Raw genomic sequence first — 17,956 nt, forward strand, 5'->3', positions numbered from 1 at the left:
TTTTAAAATAAAAGTTTGAATAATAATTTACATGAACTTATAGTTAATGCATTAAAAAAATAGAACACATTGAGCACTGGATTAAAGACTTAGTCGGCTAACCATCATTTGTTATTTGCTTAGAACTGTTCTCCACCCACTTTATTTCTAACCAAAAGAGCAACTCTAGCCTTAGCTACACTAAACATTAAAAGCGCAGGTGCCCGAATCAGGGTCAAAATGAGACTCAGGCCATTCGGTAGGCAGGTAAGAACTATGTACTATCATGTTGAGGTCAATTGACTTGAAATTTAATCACAGGTTAAGCCCCTTTTCTTTCCAGGCTAAAGAGTAAGCAACACCTGTGTGAGCAGCAGCTCACATTGCAGTTGACATAGCAGCCAGTTCAATTTTTAGTTACAAGTCAATTACTTACTGGAATAGAAAGAGAACGTTTCATTCATTCCATGGATGGTCACTTTTCCGGAGAAACCTGTCAGGCTTTCTTTCTCCAAAAGAAGAAAAGAGAAGAAAAAGTGAAAGTTAAAAATAAGTGATATGCTGCAAAAGTTCTAGAGCTAGGCCAGCACACTACAGCAGAGAAGTTGTACAAATAGCTTACCTTCCAAATACTGAACAGAGCTGTCTTGTAAATGAGGCCTATCCCAGCTGATAAGTCCTGGGACTTTCCTCATCAGAGAATCAAAACAGGTGAAATGATAATTGGTGATCTACACCTGAGAAGAGGGCCAGCTGACTATATGAAAGGAGAGAGCAAATGAGTAAACTGTCTTTCCCCAGCTACAGTCAGCCCTTGTGCAAGGGGAGTTTCAAATGCACTGGCTATAGACTTTTGTCCAAAGCTGTGGTTCTTTTTTTTTCTCTTTTTTTCTTCTTTCTTTCTTTTCTTTTCTTTCTTTCTTTCTTTTTTTTTTTTCCTTAGTGAAGCTAGATTAGTTCATACAAAACTCAACAATACAGCACTGAAACCCATTGTTGATATTCAACATTTTTCACATAGCGGAACAGAACAGACAATACGGTATCTAGGAAACCATGGGCTGGATTACAAACTGATGATATCTCATCCTTCTGGGGGCCTGTAATCCTTTTTATTACCTACCACAGTAAAAAAAAAAATCACTGTGTGTGGGGGGAAACTCTTTCAGAATAAATCAGTAACATTGCTATTCTTAGGTAAATAGGATAAATTAAAATGAAATCTTGCTTGTAACACTAAATCCCAAAGTACCATTTGCCTTTTATGCAAGTTAATGATTTTTAAACTTATCTTAACCTTTATGTGAGCTTCCATAGGTTTAAAAAATTAAAATATTTGTAGATATTTGCTTAATAACAGTGTTCAAAATTAACTTGGACTTTCAATTTCTTATGATAAATACCTGGAAAGTTATTTATTTCAAAGTGCCCAATATTGAGACTAAGGACTGAGTACAAAGTAATTTTCATTAATTTGTTCTAAAATACATGTGTTGGGTTATTAGTATACTAATTTATTTTTTCCATTAAGAACACACTGAACTTCAAGATTAGGGGGGCATACTTACCTGATATCTAGTAAATTTTTTAAAACTTTTTTTAACCCCATGTCTTTTAATTTTTCATTTTTTAAAATGCATTTCCTGATTATGTTTAACTGCAAAGCCATTCTTTGCAAGGAATTTATGCCTATTAACCTTTTTGAAAATCTGTTCCAATCCCTTTTTAAGATGCAATCCAGTTCCCATACTTTTCTTGAGCCTCCAAATGGTCTAGGTAGCCACAGAAGTGATTGTTCCTACCAGTTTTCTTTTCATCACTTCTGCAATTGACCAATTGACAACTGATTGATGGTTATCTTTTCACTTCAACAATGAAAGAAATTACCATCACTATAGCTATGTACAGTAAATGCCTCCAGAGTAAATTACATGATTCTAAAATTCTCCTTAGCTCACTTAGTAAAACATCAACACAAAAAAGTTTCTTTTTGCGCCTCCCTTCCTGTACGTAGATTTGGCCTTTTCTGTCAGCTGCAAAAAAAGAACTTGACAGCTTCTTTAAAAAGAGGAGTATAAAGGAACTTGAATAAAGGATGGCACTGGGCCTGTCTCAAGCAAGTGGCCATTCTTTGCACTTGGAAAAAAATTAGGCGTGTGAGCACAGATAAGCCCTATAAGAATACTCTAAAGACTATTCCCAGTGACCTTGAGATTCTCTTTCCTTCTGTAACCATTCCTGAACATCAGGCTGACAACATAGATTCTGAACACGAATCTCCAACTTATTTTGAGTAGGTGTTATTTCTCATTGAAAAGAAAACATCCTTAAAATTTTAAACTCCCTTACTACACTGCAAAGACGACCTTGCTCTTTCTAAAAGTGCTCAAACAAGTGCTATTATGCAAGTGTCACATTCATCCATTATGATATGTTGATGGACAAGGGCTTTAAATTCCACCACCAAATCTAAACTTACTGTAAATGTGTATTTTATTTCTCACATCAAAGTCCTGAATCCTGTCAAGGAAAGGTATTCAAACTTTTTTTCCTATCCCAATTAATTAATTAATTTTTTTTGATGAAGTAAATATGCTGCTATGAAAGATGGGACTGATTTACTCTCTTATTCTGCTCCCACCCCTCTCTAAGACCATGTTTTCAAAGTAAAAAACACACCCAAACAGACAGGAAACACGATTTCTCACTATTTCCCTTGATGTCTTAGATCCATAAAATTTGTTCTACTGAATAATACAAGGTAAACTGAACTAGAGTTTTATTGTCTAGAATGACTGGGCACTGTTTGGAACTTCTTCCACTCTATCACTGTTAGGAAGTTAAATAGCAATAAAGGAAAGTAGATTCCTTTATTCACTGCCAACTCCACCTAGGACTTGGGCTAGTGTTCTGATAATTCTGGCTTCAGATATTTAATCAGACAATAAGATTTTATTAAATGCTGACTTTATGTCCTTTATAGTGGTAAGCTCCACAATGTGTAAGAAACATGAGATAAGATCTTGCCCAGCAGAAATGGATAATTTATTTGGAGAAATGAGATATACAGGAGGAAATAGCTGCTGAATGAAACATAATGTACACATTATATAGATAACACATATATGACAGCATTAGATATTGTCACGTGATACTTGGCATATTGACAGCACTAAATAAATTTTGTTTACTAAAAAAACAATTTATCATCTTCCCTGTTACCTTTGCTATATTTGTCGATGATATTATTATTCAAATATCCCAGATAAAATCCATGAAATGTCACTTTTATTTCTTTACCTTTGCTCTCCAAAGACCTGCGTACTAGTCTAGATCTATAGCAGGTCATACCAGCGTTAACAAAACTGCTTTCGACATGATCTGATCTGCCATCTTTAGCCACAACGTCACTGTTGAAATAACCTTTCTCCAGCTCTACTTTTACCATGTTACACACACCTTGGTTTTAGAATCTACAATGCTTCTTTTTCTTGCATATGGCATGAAGTTGTTAGAACTTTCAAGTCCAGGGAACTTCCTTGCTGGTTAGTAGGGCACTGCAAAATCTATTTCCAAGGTAGTACCTCTCCAATATTTCCCATCAACAAGCTAACTATTTAATAATAGTATATCTTACTATTACATGCATACCAAGCTGTTCCATCTTTTATCCTTATCTTCTGAATTCAGGGTCCAAATAAATCATAGTCCACTTATGAATCTTTCCCTGCAGTAGCAGCTCACATATTTCTTTCTATTCCCTAATGTGTTTCATTTAATATTGACTTCAATGCACATTTGGCCCAGTTTGAATGTCACCCCCTTTACTAAGATTTCCTTATCAATTCAAATAAAATGTATATCTTCTTCTACTATGCCCCATACTTCTTGGCACACGTTTATTATAATACACATTGTATTGGATTGTATTTGGATGTCATTTTCCCTAAGTAGAATTTAGGAAAGAAACTGTATTGTATGCACATTTTTCTATCCAGTTACTGGTATATAGATGCTCAATAAATGATTATTCAATAAAGACACAGTCCTAAGGAACTCTCAGTTTAGAGTGGAGTTTATATTAGTTGTGAGATTAAGATGGTAGCTGAATAAGTAAAAAGGATTGGCAGTTGGAAAGATCAGCAATTCCTTTAAAAAGTTAACTGAATTTTCTTCTTTCTTTTTTATTGATGTATAGTTGATGTATAATATTATGTAAGTCACAGGTGTAAAATATAGTGATATGCAATGTTTTTTTTTTTGGTCAATCCCAAACTCCCTAACTATCCCTCCCCCCACCCTTTCCCCCTGGTAACCGTAAGTTTGTTCTCTGAGTCTGAGTTTGTTTCTGTTTTGTAAATAAGTTCATTTGTATCTTTTTTTTTTAAAGATTCTGCATATAAGTGATATCATATGATATTTCTCTTTCTCTGTCTGAGTTGCTTCACTCAGTATGACAATCTCTAGGTCCATCCATGTTCCTGCAAATGGCATTATTTCATTCTTTTTAATGGCTGAGTAATATTCCATTGTATATATGTAAATAAACTGATTTTTTTTTTTTTTTTTTTTTTGCGGTACACAGGCCTCTCACTGTTGTGGCCTCTCCTGTTGCAGAGCACAGGCTCCGGGCGCACAGGCTCAGTGGCCATGGCTCACGGGCCCAGCCACTCCACGGCATGTGGGATCTTCCCGGACTGGGACACGAACCCATGTCCCGTGCATCTGCAGGCGGACTCTCAACCACTGCGCCACTAGGGAAGCCCAATAAACTGAATTTTTAAAGTTAGCATTTAAATGTTTGTGTAATGAGGACCGTATCAAAGGCAATTGCTTGGAATATGGAAATTTCCCATAGAAACATAGTTGCATTTTTAGATCAGTCTACAAATTGCCTGCTTGGTCCGTAACCTTGCCAAGTTGTGATAACACAGCCATTTATTGAATATTTGCTAGTTTGAACCCTGTAATAAGTTCTTCACATAAATTTAGTTCTCAGGATTACCTTATTAAGTAGTTATTATCACTGTCATTTTACAAATAGAAAGCTTGGACTTAGAGAGGTTAACTGAATCTCTCAAGGTTACCTGGTCAGTAATAGCACAGCTGTGACTGGAGCCAGTCCTATCTGGCTCTACACTTTACGTTGTTCAAAACTGACTCTGACGGTGCAGATGGTATTATTCCTCAGTTAATAACCTTGGGAGTCTGTAAGGGAAAAATATGGGGGAGGAAAATAAAAAAGGAGGAAAGTTTCCTATTTCTTCATCACACAACCAGTCTGGAATATCATTGCTAAAAATTTTTCTTTGTGTATTCTGAGTTTTCTTTCTTCACACATTTCCTACTGACCCAGAGGTCTTCCTCAATGTTTCAGGTTCTCAGTGTCTTAATTTTTAAAAAATTCTCTGTGGACCCCTACTTAGACCTTCAAAGTTCTTCATACATCTTTCTCTGCCTAGTCAAAATAGCTATTACTTTAGGACATGTGGGAGTATAAAACTACACTGAAGTTGAAGCAATTCTTGCTAACACGTGAATGATGGATAGATGTTGGATTCTTCTTTCATGTAAGCATTTTGAAAAAATTACTCAGCCTAAGTGAATATGTAAGGTTTAAAATTTCAGGCCTTGAAGCCATGTAAGTAAAACAGTTATTTTCCATAGAAGCTTCAACGTATGAAGAGAAGGGATTTAGAAATACATGTGGTGGTGGTGTGTGTGAGATGTAAGAGATTGTGCAGGCAGCTGTGCCTGAGAATCAGCTTCTTTAATGATTTTTGATTTGGGGGAGACAGTCATGGACCCTTTTGAGAGTATGTTGAAGGCTCCCTCCTCAGTTACACACAACCTTTTTATGTATTATTTCATGGAATTTATGGACGTTTTTGGAAACCATGGGGTTGAAGATTAAAAAACTCTGCCCAAAGCTGCTGGATTTTTGGGGGGGAGGGCAGGGATAGGGAGGGAGTACTTCTCTTTATTTCTAAGCAAGTGGATCTTAACCATGATTTCATATTAGAATTAACAGGGGGAGCCTACCATAAGATATTCTGATTTAATAGGTATGTAGTGGGTTCTGAGTAGCAGTAATTTTTTAAAAAGCTATTCTAGTGATTCTGATGTGCAACTAAGTTTAAGAACCATTGTTGTAAGCTAGCGATTCTCAAAGTATTGTCCTGGACCAGCTGCATCCTCTGTCTTCAGCATGGAGTCTTCACTTTTAATTCACAGATGGCTTGAGAGGGATGGGAGTGCAGAGGTAATCAGTCTGCCAGGACAGGAGATACAGACTTGAGAGCCATTGTAATAGAAATGGCAGTGTAAACTAGCAGAGTAGATGAGTGGTCTGAGGGAACATAGCATGTACAGTGAGAAAAGAACCACAAGGTCAGCAACTCAGGGAATACCCACAGTTTGAATTAGGAGGAGGAAGAAACACTGCCAGAGGAGAAAGAAACCTGGCAGAGAGACAGGAAGAGAACATGGACTACACAGTGGCATAAAAACTTGAAGACAGGCTGACCAATCAGCAATGTCAAATGAAGCCTGCAATTGATTGGGCTGATCTTAAAAAAAGGACAAAGGAGTTGGCTAGAAGGAAGTCATTGATAACTTTTGACTGAGGAATTTAATACTGGGGCAGAGGAAAAGTCCGACTCTGGAGATTCAGAAGAGAATGGGAGGAGAAGAAAGAGGGGCAGTAGGTATAAAAAATATCTTTCAAGACTGGTTGGGGGACTTCCCTGGTGGCACAGTGGTTAAGAATCCGCCTGCCAATGCAGAGGTCACGGGTTTGAGCCCTGGTCTGGGAAAATCCCACATGCTGTGAAGCAGCTAAACCCGTGCGCCACAACTACTGAGCCTGTGTGTCACAACTACAGAAGCCCACATGCCTAGAGCCCGTGCTGTACGCAAGAGAAGCCAATGCAATGAGAAGCCCGCGCACTACAAAGAAGAGTAACCCCCACTCTCAGCAACTAGAGAAAGCTCGCGCAAAGCAACGAAGACCCAACGCAGCCAAAAATAAATGTATGTATGTATATATATATATATATATATATATATAAAGACTGGTTGAGAAAGAAGGAAGGAGGGCAGTGATTGGGAGCAGCAGGCTCTAAGAAGCCAGTGTAAGGACAGAAGTATTCATATTTTAAGGACTAAAGGAAGAAGCCTTCAGGAGACTGAATTTGTTGAAGAAGTGGGGAAAAGGAGCTATCATGAGATAAAAGAACAAAGTCAGGAGTAGAAAAGAAGTAAAAGGACTCAGAGTTGCCTTAGGAGTGGAAAAAGAAAAGAAAGAAGGATTTATGTGGAAGAATGGTTTGTGAAGGTAAAGAATATGAAATAGGTCATACCCGATGACATCAAACTTCTTTGTGAAACAGGAGTAAAATCATTCACTAAGGCTTTAATTTTTTTTTTCATTTTTTGGATAAGAGATGGCAGAAGGTAAAGGTGCATAGAGATTTAGAAGAGGAAAAAACGGAATGAGAAAAAAATGCATTCTCTGTGGCCTAGTACTGGCTCTCTCCTTAATTCCGTGCCTCTATTTTGCATACTTCTATAATGTTAACTCTTCCCTGCTTGACTTAGAGTACTTGACTTTTCAGTAGCTCTTTCCCCAACATGCTCCATAACAGGTCACGGTCCCCAGAATTTGCCCTTAGCCCTCTTCTCTATTCAGTCTCCACTTTCTCCTTGGCCATCACTCCCATGTCTTTATCAAATTGGTTGTCAAATTCAAACCCAGCCCTAGTCTTTCTCTTGAATTCTAGATCTGTATTTAGCTGTCCACTGGACATTCAGTACCTCAGCTTAACAGTGTTTAAAATCAAATTCTTTATCTGCTTCACTGTGAATCAATGTAAACATGCTCCCCTGTCTTCAGGTTCCTGTCTGTCTTTACCACACTCCCCATTAATTACAGTGGTCTCCAAAGCAAGAAGCTATCAATGATCTCTTCATCTTTCTCAATTCTGATAACTAATAATTGTCTATTTTTATTAATTTTACTTCTCAAATATTGCATCTTTTCTAATTCATATCTTGAAGTTCAACCCTCCATTGTCTGTTACAATAACCTTCTAACAGATCTCTTGGGTTCTAATAATATGTTCCCTCTTTAACCATCCTCCATTTAAAATGCAGATCTGTCTATGTCCCTCACCTTTAATGACTATCCATTTCCTACAGCTATGGTTTTCTGGAACCCAGGGTTCTGTAGAGAGGTTTTAAGAACTCCAAAATAAAATTATAAATATGATAATGAAAATGCATTTGTATCACTGATTAAAGTCTATTGCTGCAGCATACATGATACAGATACATATGCCAATGGTGAAAAATATACTAAATGTACTACTAGACTTCTGGAGAATCCAGAGAAAAATCCAAGAATATGCATTCATGATGCTTGAAGAATAATAAGGATGAAGGCTAGTATGGCAAGGAAACTTTCCAAACCAAATGGCCCAAAGTATTCATATCACCATTTCCTCTACTTTGCACGTCTTTACCTGCAATAAGAGAGATATATTACAAATAAACTACATAATACATACATAACAGGAGAAAGTGCTTAGCTCTGAAACATTAAATCAGGTGGGAAGATTGTGGAAAGATATATTTGTATTCCTCGAATAAAAGTAGGGAAAATAGTAGGGGTAGTGATTTTTTTTTATAAAGGCGATTACTGAAAATATGTTTGAGGAATCATCCAATTTGCATAGGCAAGCATTAGCTCTTAAGAAAATGCTGCTTTCTTTGCAGAACAGTTTTAGTTTATTCTATGCAGATCACCAATTTTTATTTTATTTTGGATGCAGAGAAATTGGATCTGTCATATATTTTTTTTTATTGAGGTATACTTGATTTACAATGTTTCAGGTGTAAAACAAAGTGATTCAGATATAAATATATATATGAATTAAATATATATATTTACTTTTTCAGATTCTTTTCCATTATATGTTATTACAAGATATTAAATATAGTTCCCTGTGCTATACAGTAGGTCCTTGCTCTTTATCTATTTTATATATAGTATTGTGTATCTGCTAATCCCCAATTCCTAATTTATCCCTCCCCTTTTTTCCCCTTTGGTAACCATAAATTTGTTTTCTATGTCTGTGAGTCTATTTCTGTTTTGCATATAAGTTCATTTGTATCATTTTTTTAGATTCCACATATAAGTGGTATGATATTTGTCTTTGTCTGACTTATTTCACTTAGTATGATAATCACTTACTCCATCCATGTTGCTGCAAATGGCATGACTTCATTCTTTTTTATGGCTGAATAATATTCCATCACACACACACACACGCCCCAGATCTTCTTTATCTGTTCATTTGTTGATGGACGTCTAGGTTGCTTCCATGTCTTGGCTATTGTAAATAGTGCTGCTGTGAACACTAGGGTGCATGTATCTTTTTGAATTAGAGTTTTTGTTTTTTCTGGATATATGCCCAGGAGTGGGATTGCTGGATCATATGGTAACTCTATTTTTCGTTTTTTAAGGAACCTCCAGACTTTTCTGTAGTGGCTGCGCCAGTTTTGCATTCCCACCAACAGTGTATTTGGTAAATAGTGTATTTACCAAATAAATACACTAAAACAGTGTATTTTAGCAAATCCCTTTTCTCCACACCCTCTCCAGCACTTATTATTTGTAGACTTTATGATGATGGCCATTCTGACGAGTGTGAGGTGATATCTCATTGTGGTTTTGATTTGCATTTCTCTAATAATTGGTGATGTGGAGCATCTTTTCATGTGCCTGATGACCATCTGTATGTCTTCTTTGGAGAAATGTCTATTTAGGTCTTCTGCCCATTTTTTGATTGTTTTTTGTTTTTGTTTTTTTGATATTGAGGTGTATGAGCTGTTCGTGTATTTTGGAAATTAACCCCTGTCTATTGCATCATTTGCAAATATTTTCTCCCATTCCATAGATTGTCTTTTTGTTTTGTTTATGGTTTCTTTTGCTGTGCAAAAGTTTTTAAGTTTAATTAGGTCCCATTCATTTATTTTGGCTTTTGTTTTCATTGCTGTAGGAGATGGATCCAAAAAAAAAATATTGCTGCAATTTATGTCAAAGAGTGTTCTGCCTATGGTTTCCTCTAAGAGTTTTATAGTATCTGGTCTTACATTTAGGTCTTTAATCCATTTTGAATTTATTTTTGTAAATGGTGTTAGAGAATGTTCTAATTCTTTTACATGTAGCTGTCCAGTTTTTCCAGCACTACTTATTGAAAAGATTGTCTTTTCTCCATTGTGTATTCTTGCCTTCTTTGTCAGAGATTAATTGACTGTAAGTGTGTGGGTTTATTTCTGAACTTTCTATTCTGTTCCATTGATCTAGTGTCTGTTTTTGTGCCAGTACCATAGTGTTTTGATTAGTGTAGCTTTGTAGTATAGTCTGAAGCCAGGGAGCATGATTCCTCCAGCTCTGTTCTTCTTTCTCAAGATTGTTTTGTCTGTTCGGGGTCTTTTGTGTTTCCATGCAAATTAAAATTTTTTTTGTGCTAGTTCTGTGAAAAATGCCATTGGTAACTTGATAGGGATTGCATCGAATCTTTAGATTGCTTTGGGTAGTATGGTCATTTTAACAATATTGATTCTTCCAATCCAAGCACATGGTATATCTTTCCATCTGTTTGTGTCACCTTCAGTTTCTTTCATCAGCATCTTACAGTTTTTGGAGTACAGGTCTTTTGCCTCCTTAGGTAGTTTATTCCTAGGTATTTTATTCTTTTTGATGCCATGGTAAATGGGATTGTTTCCTTAATTTCTCTTTCTGATAGTGCATTATTAGTGTATAGAAATTCAACAGATTTCTGAATATTAATTTTGTATCCTACAACTTTACTGAATTCATTGATGAGCTCTGATAGTTTTCTGGTGGCATTGTTAGGATTTTCTACATACAGTACCATGTCATCTGCAAACAGTGACAGTTTTACTTCTTCCTTTCTAATTTGGATTCTTTTATTACCTTTCCTTCTCTGATTGCTGTGGCTAGGACTTCCAAAACTATGTTAGTAATAGTGGCGAGGGTGGGCATCCTTGTCTTGCTCCTGATCTTAGAGGGAATGCTTTCAGCTTTTCACTGTTGAGTATGATGTTAACTGTGGGTTTGGCACTTAGTAGGAGAAGCAATTTACTCTCCTGACAGGCAGACCATGTGCTTCTCTTTCTTTTCCCTTCCTTGCTCTGTCTGAACCCCAGTTGATGCCCCTTCCTAGGCTGCCCTCACATTTCATCTCCATACAAAGCTACCAGGAACTCGCTGCGACTGAATTGCTTCCCCCTCATCAGGATAGGCACCTCTACTGAAAAACTCTTTATCTCGGTAGAATGAAAAAGAAACTGGCCACATCATCATCATTACTTTTTAAAAAAAAAAAAAAATTATTTATTTATTTATTTTTGGCTGCATTGGGTCTTCGTTGCTGCGCGCGGGCCTTCTCTAGTTGTGTCAAGAGGGGGCTACTCTTCATTGCGGTGCACGGGCTTCTCATTGTGGTGGCTTCTCTTGTTGCGGAGCACAGGCTCTAGGTGCACAGGCTTCAGTAGTTGTGGAACGCAGGCTCAGTAGTTGTGGCTTGTGGGCTCTAGAGTGCAGGGTCAGTAACTGTGGCACACGGGCTTACTTGCTCCATGGCATGTGGGATCTTCCTGGACCAGGGCTTGAACCCGTGTCCCCTGCATTGGCAGGTGGATTCTTAACCACTGTGCCACCAGGGAAGTCCCTATCATTATTACTTTTTGAAGCATCCATTTAAAAGGTCTTGTAGACTCCCTACAAGAAGAAGGCATCTTCTTTTTATTTTTTTATTTTATTTTTTTATTTTTTTGTGGTACGCGGGCCTCTCACTGTTGTGGCCTCTCCCGTTGCGGAGCACAGGCTCCGGACGTGCAGGCTCAGCGGCCATGGCTCACTGGCCTAGCCGCTCTGCGGCATGTGGGATCTTCCCGGACCGGGGCACGAACCCGTGTCCCCTGCGTCGGCAGGCGGACTCTCAACCACTGCACCACCAGGGAAGCCCAGGCATCTTCTTTTTACTCACCTTATTGTTTTAATTATTTTACCCCTCAAGCAAGCATATTAGACAATTAAAACAAGTTGGAGTCAAACTTTTCAACGTCTTGATTAAGATTTTTATGTTCAGTAGTCAGTGGTATGTAATTTTGGAAGTATGATGCCAGTTTTAATTAATTTTCATAGGTTTGCTAATTAAAACAATTAAGAGGTAGGGCTTACCTATTGGAAAAATAATTGGAGGATCTCTTGAACATTATCCTTGAGGTTTCACACAAGCACAAATGGTGTAAATTTGTTTTAAAAATAGCTGGAAACCCAAAAGAAGTAATTATAACATCAAACCAAAGTTGTGTCTGCATTTATCTTTTAAAAAAATTATAGGAGAGAAAATTTTCCTTGAACTTCCGGAAGCCACTTCTGCCTGTCTCTGTGTTCATGGTGGTAATAATAATTCGGAATGACACCAGACTGTTTTTTCAATAACAGCATGATATGTAAACTTTAAACTTTAGAGATCAATGTTGACAAGACAAAATTCTGAGAGATGAGAAAATGAGGGAACAAACAGAGAGAAAGCCCAGGGGAATGGAGGGATAAATATCTAATGTAAATTAATAATAATTCTATTGCCAACAGGATGCAGTCCTTGATATCAATGGGTTTCCAACTTTTTGAAGTCAGAGATCTTTAGAGTCAAAACATATTTCCTAGAAGGTTAACACAGAACATAATTCTTGATAGTAGTGGAATATGACAGGAGTGAATATGAAAAGAAAAATGAACAAGATAAAGGAATACTCAAGCAGCAGTTTAGTATAGGGGTTAAATGCAAGAACTCTGGTATCACACGATCTAGGTTTTAATCCTGGTTCCACCTCTAAAATAGGGGTAATAAAACCTATCCCAAAGGGTTGTTATGGGGATTAAATGAGTTAATATATGTAAATCACTTAGAACAATGTTCTATCCAAAATAAAGATTAGTTATGTTTATAATTATCCTCACTCACATTTAAAATATGAAAAAATTAGTAATTTCTCCAAGACACTCCAAAGCAATCTTCATTTTTTAAAAATAAATTTATTTATTTTTATTTATTTATTTTTGGCCGTGTTGGGTCTTTGTTGCTGCGCGTGGGCCTTCTCTAGTTGCGGTGAGCGGGGGCTACTCTTTGTTGTAGTGTGCCGGCTTCTCATTGTGGTGGCTTCTTTTGTCATGGAGCACAAGCTCTAGGTGCACGGGCTTCAGTAGTTGTGGTGCATGGGCTCAGTAGTTGTGGCTCACAGGCTCTAGAGCGCAGGCTCAGTAGTTGTGGTGCACCGGCTTAATTGCTCTGCAGCATGTGGGATCTTCCTGGACCAGGGCTTGAACCTGTATTGGTAGGCGGATTCTTAACCACTGCACCACCAGGGAAGCCCCAATCTCCACTGTTGTAGTTTACCCAAAAGTTGTTATACAACCTTGCAGAGGCCCAGAGTTTTGGGGAACAATGATTTAAAACCTCAGTATATTTATCAGGAGTCTTAAAAATGTTGATACCCTTTGATTCTATAATTTTACCTTAAGGAACCTAGCCTAAGGAAATGATAAAAATGCAAACGATTATAAACAAAAATATTCACCATAGCATTACTGATGAATAAATTTTTTTAAAACTAAATGTCAGAAAATAGGGGAACAAATAAGGAATTATTTAAATAGATGATAGCATATTTATAAGGTAGAATATATACAGGCATTAAAAATGTTGGCCTTGGGCTTCCCTGGTGGCGCAGTGGTTGAGAGTCTGCCTGCCGATGCAGGGGACGCGGCTTCGTGCCCCGGTCCGGGAGGATCCCACATGCCGCGGAGCTGCTGGGCCCGTGAGCCATGGCCGCTGAGCCTGCGCGTCCGGAGCCTGTTGCTCCGCAACGGGAGATGCCACAACAGTGAGAGGCCCACGTACCGCAAAAAAAAAAAAAAAAAAAAAAAGTTGGCCTCTATCCTTCGTAATGAATGTTAATTATATGTGAAAACGCTGATGGTATAGTGGTAAATGAACTCAGAAAAATACATAACAGTATAGTCTGGTCTTGACTCTTTAAAAATATGTCTAGAATATACCTTTGAAAATATACTAATAAATTAACATTATTTCAGAGGGTTAGAACAAAGGTCATCAAACTTCTGTAAAGTGTCAGCTAATGTAAACATTTTAGGCTTTGCAGACCATAGAGTTTCTGTCACAACTACTAGACTCTGCTGTTGTGGTGTGGAAAGCAGCCATAGATCGCTGTGTTCCAATAAAACTTGATTTACAAAAAACAGGCTTGTTGGCCATAAAATGCCAACAGATGCACTTATTTCCTTTTTAAATATTTTTTCTCAATTTTCTACAGGAAGAAAAACAAAAATTACTTTTGTAGTCTAAAAATTAGAATAATACATGTTATAAAAAGCAAAATACTCTTTGCTATAAAGAATAAGAGATACCATAGATAGTTAGAAAATGGCTATTATAGACTTCTGTAATTTATAAATTCATATCAGGTCACATTAGAAATGACATGCTTAAAAATAAAAACCTCCAGTGATTGCATATTACACTTAGAATGAAGTCGAAAATATTTTACGTAGCCTGTAAGGCCCAGAAGACCTGACCTCTGGCATTATCTCCCAATTCATTTCCTACCACTCTCTCCCTTGATCACTTGCTCCAGCAGTGCTTGCATTGACATGGGGCACTAGAATTGAGCATTTAATGCCGACTTGCATAAACAGACTCTTAACTTCCTCATCTTCTCATAAGAAGTCTTTGCTTCCAAATCCAAGAGTCCTGGAAACGACTTAAAAAATTTATTCAGTCATCTAAATTCTTTTTAAAAACCTAGATATTTTTATCGTGTACATAAAATACTTGTATTTGGTTCAGTCTTCTCTATTTTTCATCCAGCCCGCACAAGTTCAAGGAATCAACTAAAGCACCAAATAGCCTCAGATTTTAGTTTTGAATTTAGAAAAGCTAAAATTTTATAAAAAGCAATAATAGATAATTTATTTTCCTTTTCACCTCCCTTTTGTAAATCCTCTTCCACACTCTTGGGTACATTGATACACAATGTATATATTCATATATCTATCAAATTTTTTTATTTTGCAAAGCAGGTAAAAAAGGGAATGTCTGTTTTTAAGCTGTGTTTCTTTTACACATGTTTGGTATGTTTTAGTATGTTTAAAAGTTAAAACTTTATATCATAATTTAATATTGTAATTAAGCTTCTGAAAGCATACTAAAATAAATAAATAATAAAATAAATTTTTACCTGTACACCACTAATACCTCACTTACCACTTTGGAAAACAGTGATCTAGTTAAAGTCAAATATATAGAAGTTTGGAGCTCTCTAAAATGGAACATTGGGATGACTGACAGAAATATTGAGTTTTTATACTTGAAGTGTAATTGGTCTGGTAGACACCATACACGTACACGCACACATACACACACTTTTTCACAAAAGTAAATAGAAAAGCTTATTCTGCCTCTCTGGATGAAACATTCTCTACAACTCTAAAGAAACACATTTCACTGTTTAAGATAAGTTTTGCTCTTTGCAGATTAAAACACCTGCCACTATATTAAAAATAATGAAATAGAATGGCCCAAGAGGAATTGTAAAGAGTATTTCATTTTGCCTAGTTTTTGAAAATAGATAGCTTCAACATTAATTCCAGGTAGTACAGGCTTATTTTTTTGATATTAATTTATTTGTTTATTTTTGGCTGCATTGGGTCTTCGTTGCTGTGCACAGGCTTTCTCTAGTTGCAGCGAGCGGGGGCTACTCTTTGTTGCAATGCGCGGGCTTCTCACTGCGGTGGCTTCTCTTGCTGCAGAGCACGGGCTCTAGGTGTGCAGGCTTCAGTAGTTGTGGTGCGCGGGCTCAGTAGTTGTGGCTCACGGACTCTAGAGCGCAGGCTCAGTAGTTGTGGTGCACGGGCTTAGTTGCTCTGCGTCATAATGGTATCTTCCCAGACCAGGGATCGGACTGTGTCCCCTGCATTGGCAGACGGATTCTTAACCACTGCACCACCAGGGAACTCCAGTACAGGCTTTTTGAGAATAATAATAATCCTACTTGAGTCCAGCTATATCCCTAGACATATAGAATAAAATGTACGGTGAAGATAAATTCTTTTGACCATATATTTACATTCTATATTACTCTTCGTATCTAGAAGTAGATGATGATTTTACAACTCATATTTAGATAACAGGATTTAAGTAATTAGTGAGATAATCTGAGGCAATGTACTATATAGATTCCTGGAGAATAAGGCAGCTGAAAAAGAGGATGTTAGTTTTCAATCAAACTATGTGTACAGCCACTGAGTGAAAAGGGAACACTACTGGGTTGTTTTATGATAACTACTGTTAGGAAAAAAAAAAGGTCAAAAAGGTCTTTAAGTGGCAACTAATGATGTAAAATCTCCCAGGTATCTAATAGTATATATTCAGGATATGATACTGTTTCGTTTTACTGCTTCATCAAAAATGAAAACAAAGGTAGCTAGTATTTAGTAAGTGATATGCTTACTATGTACCAGGTATCTTAAAAACTCCATCTTATTTAATGCTCATGATATTTCCTCCTTATTAGAGATGAGAAAGTGGAGTCTCTGAGAAGTAAAGCAACCTTGCCCAAGTCACACAATTAGAAAGCAGAAGAGCTTCGAGTAAAACTCAGGCCCTTAGAAGATCAGGCTTTTTCCATGAAAGCATGATGCTTCCCCAGTCAGTCTAGCTCCTTCCACCTCCTGAGACTAACCTTTCTTCTGTCTTGGAAGGTAAATCCAGTCAGAATAAAGCACCTGGACCTCACATGCAGCCTCTCTCCTGGTGGGAGAGAGAAGAGCAGTTCAAGGAGGCGAGTCTGGCTTTCACTTAAGAAGGATGGTGATGATAATTGGGGTAATTGTTAAAAAAAAACAACTATAGGAGCCACATAAAACCAATATCTCAAATGTTTTAGACTTTTGTAGTGAGTAGTCTTTCAGGCCACAAGTATTTATTCGGCATCCATGGGGGTGCAGAGCTGTGTATTAGCTTCCTGCACTCCTTCATCCATCCCCCGATTTAGTTCAAATAATTCATGCAGTCTGGGCTGAAAAGAAACAAACAACATTTGCAGGATTTCATTTCATAAATCCCCCCTGCAGGGCATTGACTGGCAGCTCACCGCATTTCTTATAGGACATTTCACATCCCTGGGGTGTACAAAATGCTTGCACCAATGTAAAATATGAGAATATCAAATGAAGTGTTTATGGAGATTTTTCTAAGCTGCTACTTAGGAACCCATTCTCTGTAGAAATTTGTTGCCAGGATTCCCAAAAATTAAACAGAAATATACTAATTAGAGTCAGCAAATAAGAAAATTTTTTTAGCATTTCCCATAAGGTCATGGTATGCTATTCTAAAGGTGATTCTCAGATAATTTTGGGAAACAAGTTATCAGGCACTATAAAAGAGTGGTCAGTCAAAGGTAGTTACTCAGTGAGGATGTGGAGAAAAGGGAACCCTTGTGCACTGTTGGTGGAAATGTAAGTTGATGCAGCCACTGTGGAAAACAGTATGGAGGTTTTAAAAAATTAAAAATATGATCCCGAAATTCCACTTTTAAGTGTTTATCCTAATAAAACACAAACTTGAAAAGACATATGCACTCCTATGTTCACTGCAACATTGTTTACAATAGCCAAAATATGGAAACAACCTAAGTGTCCATTAGTGGATGAATGGATAAAGATGTGGCATATACACACACACACCAGAATATTATCAGCTATAAAAAAGATCTAAATCTTGCTATTTGCAACAACATGGATGGACCTTGAGGGCATTATGCTAAGGGAAATAAGACAGACAGAGAAAGACAATTACCATAT

General features: G+C 37.2%; 1 protein-coding gene and 1 long non-coding RNA gene across 7 annotated transcripts in view; one reads left to right on the forward strand and one right to left on the reverse strand.

Moving 5' to 3' along the window:
- Positions 1–17,956, reverse strand: part of SOX2 (SRY-box transcription factor 2) — a 727,395-nt gene that overhangs the window by 120,285 nt on the left and 589,154 nt on the right. For 3 of the 4 annotated variants that reach the window (XM_060298378.1, XM_060298377.1, XM_060298376.1), the window contains exon 4: positions 416–484. The gene's annotated coding sequence lies outside the window, so the exon portion shown is untranslated. Of the gene's footprint in view, positions 1–415; positions 485–601; positions 736–17,956 lie in introns of those variants that run through there. The other variant, XM_060298379.2, reaches the window with a different exon arrangement.
- Positions 1–17,956, forward strand: part of LOC115856478 (uncharacterized) — a 218,421-nt gene that overhangs the window by 72,691 nt on the left and 127,774 nt on the right. The window contains exon 4 of one of the 3 annotated variants that reach the window (XR_009563764.1): positions 4,565–5,819. The exons of the other annotated variants lie outside the window; for them this stretch is intronic. This is a non-coding gene — a long non-coding RNA (uncharacterized lncRNA). Of the gene's footprint in view, positions 1–4,564; positions 5,820–17,956 lie in introns of those variants that run through there. 3 annotated transcript variants of the gene reach the window in all.

Source organism: Globicephala melas, chromosome 4 (assembly GCF_963455315.2).
Source record: "Globicephala melas chromosome 4, mGloMel1.2, whole genome shotgun sequence".
NCBI lineage: Eukaryota > Metazoa > Chordata > Mammalia > Artiodactyla > Delphinidae > Globicephala > Globicephala melas.